A 7,484-nucleotide genomic window follows, 5' to 3' on the forward strand; every position below is an offset into this window, starting at 1 on the left:
TGTGAACTTGTTTGTGAACTTAAGAGGTTATGATCTAAAGATGTGCTCTGAACATGAAACATTAAATTACTAAGGAATTCTTTATGCAAACCGTGGCTATAATGTTCATTAGCCGATTCAATCGAATCAAATCATATTTGTTTCAATTGTGTCTTGTGTAGTTACATAAGATCTCATAGCAATTGAACAACTCTTTAACTAGTTCATTTGAGTCAATTGAACTAGTTATGGTGAAGAAGAACAAGTTTAATATGAAATTCTCATATGGTTAACCTTTTGGGCTACTATGTGGAACCAACATACACGTACACGTTTGGGCATGGTTTTCACGAACCCAGTAAACGTCTACCCAAGTGTGTGTGACAATATAAGTTTTCTATCTAACGGTTGGGAAATATTAGATTGAATCTAAATCAGGCTTTCATCTAATGGTGAATAAGGATTGCTTTGTAACTAAGGAAAAATCCTGATTTGATGGCTATATAAAGGAGACATCTAGCATTATGTAAAACTAATCCCCACACGTCTGTGTGCTACTAGTGCGCCCGCTAGAGTCGATCTCGATTAACCTTTGATTTTCTTCTCTAAAATCAGGTTAACGACTTAAAGACTTCATTGGGATTTTGAAGCCAGATCGATACTACTTTATCGTAGTTGTGTGATCTGATCTTGCATCTTCTATCGTACGAGTACAATCGATTGATTGGCTTGAGATCGTGAGAGTTCTCCGATAGGTAAGATAAAGAAGTCACAAACATCTTCGTCTCATTGTTTGTGATTCCTCGACAATCCGCTTGTGTAGTCAGGAAGGATTGTAGAGAGGTGATTGATTAATCTAGGCTGTTCTTCGAGAATATAAGACCGGATTATCAATTGGTTCCTGTTCACCTTGATTTCATATCAAAAGACGGAACAAAACCTAGGGTTTATCTGTGGGAGACAGATTTTTCCTTTTATAAACTTTTCTGTGTGAGACAGATCTGTTTATTATCAAGTCTGTGATTTTGGGTTACAACAACTCTTGGTTGTGGGTGAGATCAGCTAAGGGAATCAAGTGCGTAGTATCCTGCTGGGATCAGAGGCGTAGGAGTACAACTGTACCTTGGATCGGTGGGAGACTGATTGGGGTTCAACTATAGTCCAGTCCAAAGTTAGCTTGGAGTAGGCTAGTGTCTGTAGCGGCTTAATACAGTGTGTATTCAATCTGTACAAGGTCCCCAGGTTTTTCTACATTTGCGGTTTCCTCGTTAACAAAATTTCTGGTGTCTGTGTTATTTCTTTTCCACATTATATTTTATATAATTGAAATAATACAGGTTGTGCGTTCGTGATCATCAATTGGAAATCCAACCTTTGGTTGTTGATTGATTGATCCTTGGACATTGGTCTTTGGTACCGTCCAAGTATTCATTGTATTTGATAAAGACTCGTTATTGGTTTTAACTTGAGTAAAAATCAAATCAAGAGAGAGATATTAACTCCTTGAGATACTTTTATCTTGATTGAGTCCGACTGTCTAGTTGATTCTCTAGCAAATTATTTCGGAGTTAGTCCATACAGATTGCTAAGAGAAATATTGGGTGGTGTTGTTAGACCCCCGCTTTTTCAATTGGTATCAGAGCAGGCAAACACGTTTAAGACCTAACAAGTCCGTGTTTGTAGCGATCTGACTCTATCGACAGAGGTGCTATCTCTATTAGCGTACCACCAGTCTTCGATGGCTCCAATTACTTATGGTGGAAAATTTCTATGAGAGCTTTTCTTCAATCGTGTGATTTTCAATCATGGGTATATGTGGTGAATGGTTATGATGCGCACGTTGTTGCAGCTGGAGACGGAACTGTTCCCAAGAATATTGGTGAATATAATGCTGCCGAGATTCTTACTGCAAAGCAGAATTCTGAAGGGTTAAATGCTATCATACATGCCATTTCCCCAAGTCTTCAACATCATGTGTCTAATTGCACTAGGTCTAAAGATGCTTGGGATATCGTAGAAACCGTATTTGAAGGAAACTCCAGTGAAAAGGAAGCTAGGCTTCAAAACCTTAATTACGATTGGGAGAACCTTCGTATGGCAGATGAAAAAACATTTGATGAGTTTAATCACAAAGTGTCTGAAATTGTTAATGCATCTTTTGCATTGGGTAAGACTATTCCTGAAAAGGACATTGTGATGAAAATTCTCAGATCGCTTCCATCTAGATACGAGTCTAAGAAGCATGCCATCATTGAGGAGAATAACCTCAATAATATTTCCAGAAACACCTTGGTTGGGAAGATAAAGATCTTTTACCATAAGCATACATCCAAAGTCGGTAAGGATGTTGCCTTTAAAGCACAAAAGAGTACTAAATTACTTGCCGAAGGTAAAAGTGTTCATGTCTCTGAGGATGATCAGTCCGAGAATGATTTTTCAGATGAAGACCTTGACAAGTCGGTCTCCTTGATCACAAGACAATTTAGGGATCTTCTATTGAAGAGAAGTAAACGATTTTCAAGAGACAAACCTAGGTCATCAGACAAACCTCACGGTCGCGTACCTCCTAAAAACAGGGATGCTGACGAGGCTGATGACGAGGACATGCCTCAGTGTTTTAAGTGTAAGGGTTTTGGCCATTTTGCTAACGAATGCCCAAATCGTAGAAAATACACTGGGAACAAAGGTCTAGCCGTAACACTTGATGAAATGTATGAAACCTATGATTCCGATGAAGATAGGAAATCAAGTGTAGGGCTCCTTGGTGAAAACATCGATTTTGATACTTGTAGCAATACATATATCAACCTCAATGGGCTCGGATAAGAAGGAAACCCAATCAAGCTCTAATCGGTATTTGTATGGATGAAAGTACGAATGGACTTTTGACATATACAAAAGTTATGCCTATGTAATCATGTATTTGATGGAAAATAGGATAAAATCTTTTGTTCAACATGGATAAAGTCTATTATGTCATTATGATGGAAAATATAATAGATCCTTGTATGTTATCCACGGTATTGATCTTCATTGATACATTTTATTATGTTTTATCGTGAAGGCTTCATTGTATGTCTTATGTTGAGCACCTTACAACTAAGCCGATTTACCTTGGCTTTCTTGGTTGTTCCATAAGATGCTATATGTCGAGCATTAGGAACTAAATTAATCAACTAGTTTGGTTATTTAGTTAGTACTCCATAAGTCTTCCTTCTTATGTTGAGTACATGTACGGTTAAGCTTGTCATATTTTATGATGAACTTAGTCGGGGTTCCATAAGTTCTTTTATGTTGAGCCGAAAATAATTAAATTGATTACTTCGGTGATTAGTTTGGTTGTTTGTATTCCAATTAGATTAATTATAGGTTCTTTTATAATTAATCTAGTTGAGTTTTCGTATATTCCACAAGTTCTTGTGTTGAGTATATGAAAGGCTACACTATCATGTTCTTTGGTTAATGTAGTCATATATTCCGTAAGGTTTTCCTTATGTTGAGTATTTGAACGGTTAAATTAGTCATCTCCGTGTGATTGACTTAGTCGTAGCTTCGTGAGTTTACTTATGTTGAGCACTTTCAATTAAATTGATCACTTTTGTGGTTTAGTTTAGTTGTGTATTCCAATTGAATTAATCATGGGTTTACTTGTGGTTAATTTGGTTGAGCTTTGGATATAGAAAATCATTCCTATGGTTTTTGGTGTCCAATAAAAAATCCTTCTTTTCTTTTGAAATTAAGGTCTCTCTTGTTGTTCTCTCGGGAATGACATCAAATGGGGGAGAGTTCTTTTGAACTTTTGCTTAATGGTAATATCTTGCGGGGTGTGCGATTGTGGAATTTTATAGGGGTTATCTTGTATATTAAAACTCCTTGATGAATGTTGTTAGCTTCGGCTATTAGATTGCATCTAAATTAAGTCAGTATGTATTTTTCTTTTGGTCATGAAATGTCTCTTGTGGAAATTTCATTATGATCTCATTCTTGTACCTTTGCCAATTTTATTGACAAAAAGGGGGAGAAATATTGTAGTTCACACTACAAATACATATGGTTTTTGGATCATTGTGTAAGGGGGAGTGGTTTCCATGATCGAGATGGAGTATTGACTAAGGGGGAGTGATACATATCACCGTAGTATTATTGTTAAAGTCGTGATACAATTGGACTTTGATGTAATATAATAATACTATGACGCTGTATAAAAATGATCGAGAATCTCGATTTTTCTCATTGTTATAGCTACGGATCTTCAACAACGATGGTGCTAAGATTACAACCTTTGGGATAATTGGAGTACTTGGAAGGACGGAGATTTCAAGGAACGTTGAAGATTAGACTATGGAATAGGAGCCGCTAAAGTTTATCTTTTTTGTATTCCATATGTATTAATAGTTTTGTCACTAAAATTGACAAAGGGGGGGATTGTTAGAGCATAGATCGGTCAACCTCGCATGCGTTGCTATCTCAAGTATGTTTGTCAATGTTAGTGATCAAAACTATAAATCTTGATTTCTAGCCTACATAGATAAGTCTCGGACTAGGATAGAAAAGTGTAGTTGAGCTCGAGGACTTCATGGAAATTCATCATACAACGACGAAGATCTATACAAGGAACCGTGGAACTTCATCAACAAAAAGGTATGTGGAGACTTGAACTTATCTATCACTCAAAAGTCTATCTCTTCTATCTCCTACTTCTTATGAGACAAAATTCGTATGCTATATAGACTAGATCATACACATTTGACATTTCGAGCTGAGCATTCATTGCTTATCTTATATCTTGAAATCGTGTGTTGGTAAAGCGTTTCGCTTTGATCAAGTTTATCTTCACCTAGTGACGAAAGTCATGAAAAGTTTCAATCACTTTGAGAATTGCTCTGACGTGAATCGGTCTGTGAATAACGGCTACATAGCGTCCTCTGAGAATGTCTCAATGATTGAAATGAAATTTTAGATTACATAACCATGTATTCCTTGAACCGAAGTTTTCGAACTTTGTTGATCAAGAGAAATCGGGAGGATTGTGGAATTGGCTTGTGATAGACGCATTTATGTGTCTAATTTATCTCAATTGTGTATATTGTTAGTGCCCATTGTTGTACTTATTTTGGTTTTTAATCTGTTTGTAGGTGTTTTCGGATAAATAAGGCTTTGCGGCAAAAATTGGCTAAAAATGTGGCCCTTGGATTGTCGTTGATAGTGTACCGGAAATTCCCCAGAAGTGTACCGGAAATACCCCAAAGGAACCCTGAAAAAGTGCGGAAAACATCCCAGAAGAATTGCTAAAGGCATCCCTAATTTGTATAAGGGGCACCCCATTTCAAGGAATATGCTAAAGGGACTCCCAGTCTGGTTAAGGGGACACCACATTCAAAGTTCAAATAATGGAATTTGGCGGGAAAACTAAAGTTCACGTCTGATAATTTGTTGTTGGATTTCTGGGCAGTTTTGAGGGAGATTAAATCCCTGAAATCAATTGGGCTAGGCCTGTTAAGACTAAGCAGACCGTATGCAAGTGATTTTATCGATCAACTTGGGCTGGAATGGCTGGGAGAAGCGATCAAAGTCCAAACAGGATACGTATTGTTCTGTCCAGTTTCAAGGATTTCTATGAAAGATTTTGTGAGAGTTTTACGCTGGATAGTTACGTACTAGGTCCTGTTCAAGTCTTGATAAGAGTTTGGTGGAAATATTATAGCTAACAGACGCGTACGAATAGCTTTGAGAAATATTTTCCGAGACTTTGGAAGAAAGAAAAAAAAAAGAGATTTTATCGGGATTTCTTTGAGCTGTGAAGTATATAAGAGGTGGAGAGAAGTTAGAGAAGGGGGATCAAGAGGTTTGGGGTCGAGCAGAGACCAGAGAGAGGCTAGAGGAGCGAAGAACGGGAGCTGCAGGAAGGAGGAGTTCTGTTGCTGTTGCTTCCATTAAAGAGCACGAAGAACACGAAGAACAGACTCCAAAAGACAGTCGTTTATCAACAGTGACAACGACTTGCTTCTGAGGGTCTTAAAACAACAGCGTCAACAGCAGCAGTGAGGTATCGTTATTTACAGCAGTGGTGTTTTATCGTTCTTCTCTGGACGCTTAAAGAGGGTCGTAGTTTCACTGTATTATATTTTTCACTCTTTTAATCATATTTTGAGCATCAAATATTTATCTTTAGAACATGATTATTATGAGTAGCTAAACCCCATAACTGGAATGATGGAGGAAACCATTCTTTATGCATGAGTAATTCTATTTAATTCTTTTATGACTATTTGCACTATTATGAGTTGTTTTATGATTTTTCTTGATTATTTGTGATTTTATCTGATGATGTATGCTTAGTCTAGGAACTCTTGATGCATCATGCTTATGATTTACATCTAATACTTTACAAAATCTATTTTTGGCAAAGAAAAGAGTTGATATTGTTATCATTATAAGCTATAATTGTCTAGAATTAATAGTTGATTCGCATGAGTATAAGAATTGGTGGAATCCTGAGTCCTAGTATCTCTTGATCCTGTGACAAATTGTGTATATATTTTTGTTTTAAAAATCTTTTCAAGTCCGAGTAACGAACTCTTATTTACCGCAATCGAATTACTACAACAGCTTGCCAAGTCCGCGAACTGTCGGAAGTTCTCGACAGAGAATTTCTGCTAGATTTTCCAAAACTTGTTTGTATGCTCAGTCCGCGAACTTGTTTGTGAAGTTAAGAGGTTATGATCTAAAGATGTGCTCTGAACATGAAACATTAAGTTACTAAGGAATGCTTTATGCAAACCGTGGCTATAATGTTCATGAGCCGATTCAATCGAATCGAATCGAATCATCTTTGTTTCAGTTGTGTCTTGTGTAGTTACATAAGATCTCATAGCAATTGAACAACTCTTTAACTAGTTCATTTGAGTCAATTGAACTAGTTATGGTGAAGAAGAACAAGGTTAATATGAAATGCTCATATGGTTAACCTTTTGCGTTACTATGTTGAACCAACATACACGTACACGTTTGGGCATGGTTTTCACGAACCCAGTAAACATCTACCCAAGTGTGTATGACAAGATAAGTTTTCTATCTAACGGTTGAGAAATATTAGCTTGAATCTAAATCAGGCTTTCATCTAACGGTGAATAAGGATTGCTTTGTAACTAAGGAAAAACCCTGATTTGATGGCTATATAAAGGAGACATCTAGCATTGTGTAAAACTAATCCCCACACGTCTGTGTGCTACTAGTGCGCCCGATAGAGTCGATATCGATTAACCTTTGATTTTCTTCTCTAAAATCAGGTTAACGACTTAAAGACTTCATTCGGATTGTGAAGCCAGATCGATACTACTTTATCGTAGTTGTGTGATATGATCTTGCATCTTCTATCGTACGAGTACAATCAATTGATTGGCTTGAGATCGTGAGAGTTCTCCGATAGGAAAGATAAAGAAGTCACAAACATCTTCGTCTCACTGTTTGTGATTCCTCAACAATCCGCTTATGTTGTCAGGAAG

This window comes from Papaver somniferum, unplaced genomic scaffold (genome assembly GCF_003573695.1).
Source record: "Papaver somniferum cultivar HN1 unplaced genomic scaffold, ASM357369v1 unplaced-scaffold_132, whole genome shotgun sequence".
Taxonomy (NCBI): Eukaryota; Viridiplantae; Streptophyta; class Magnoliopsida; order Ranunculales; family Papaveraceae; genus Papaver; species Papaver somniferum.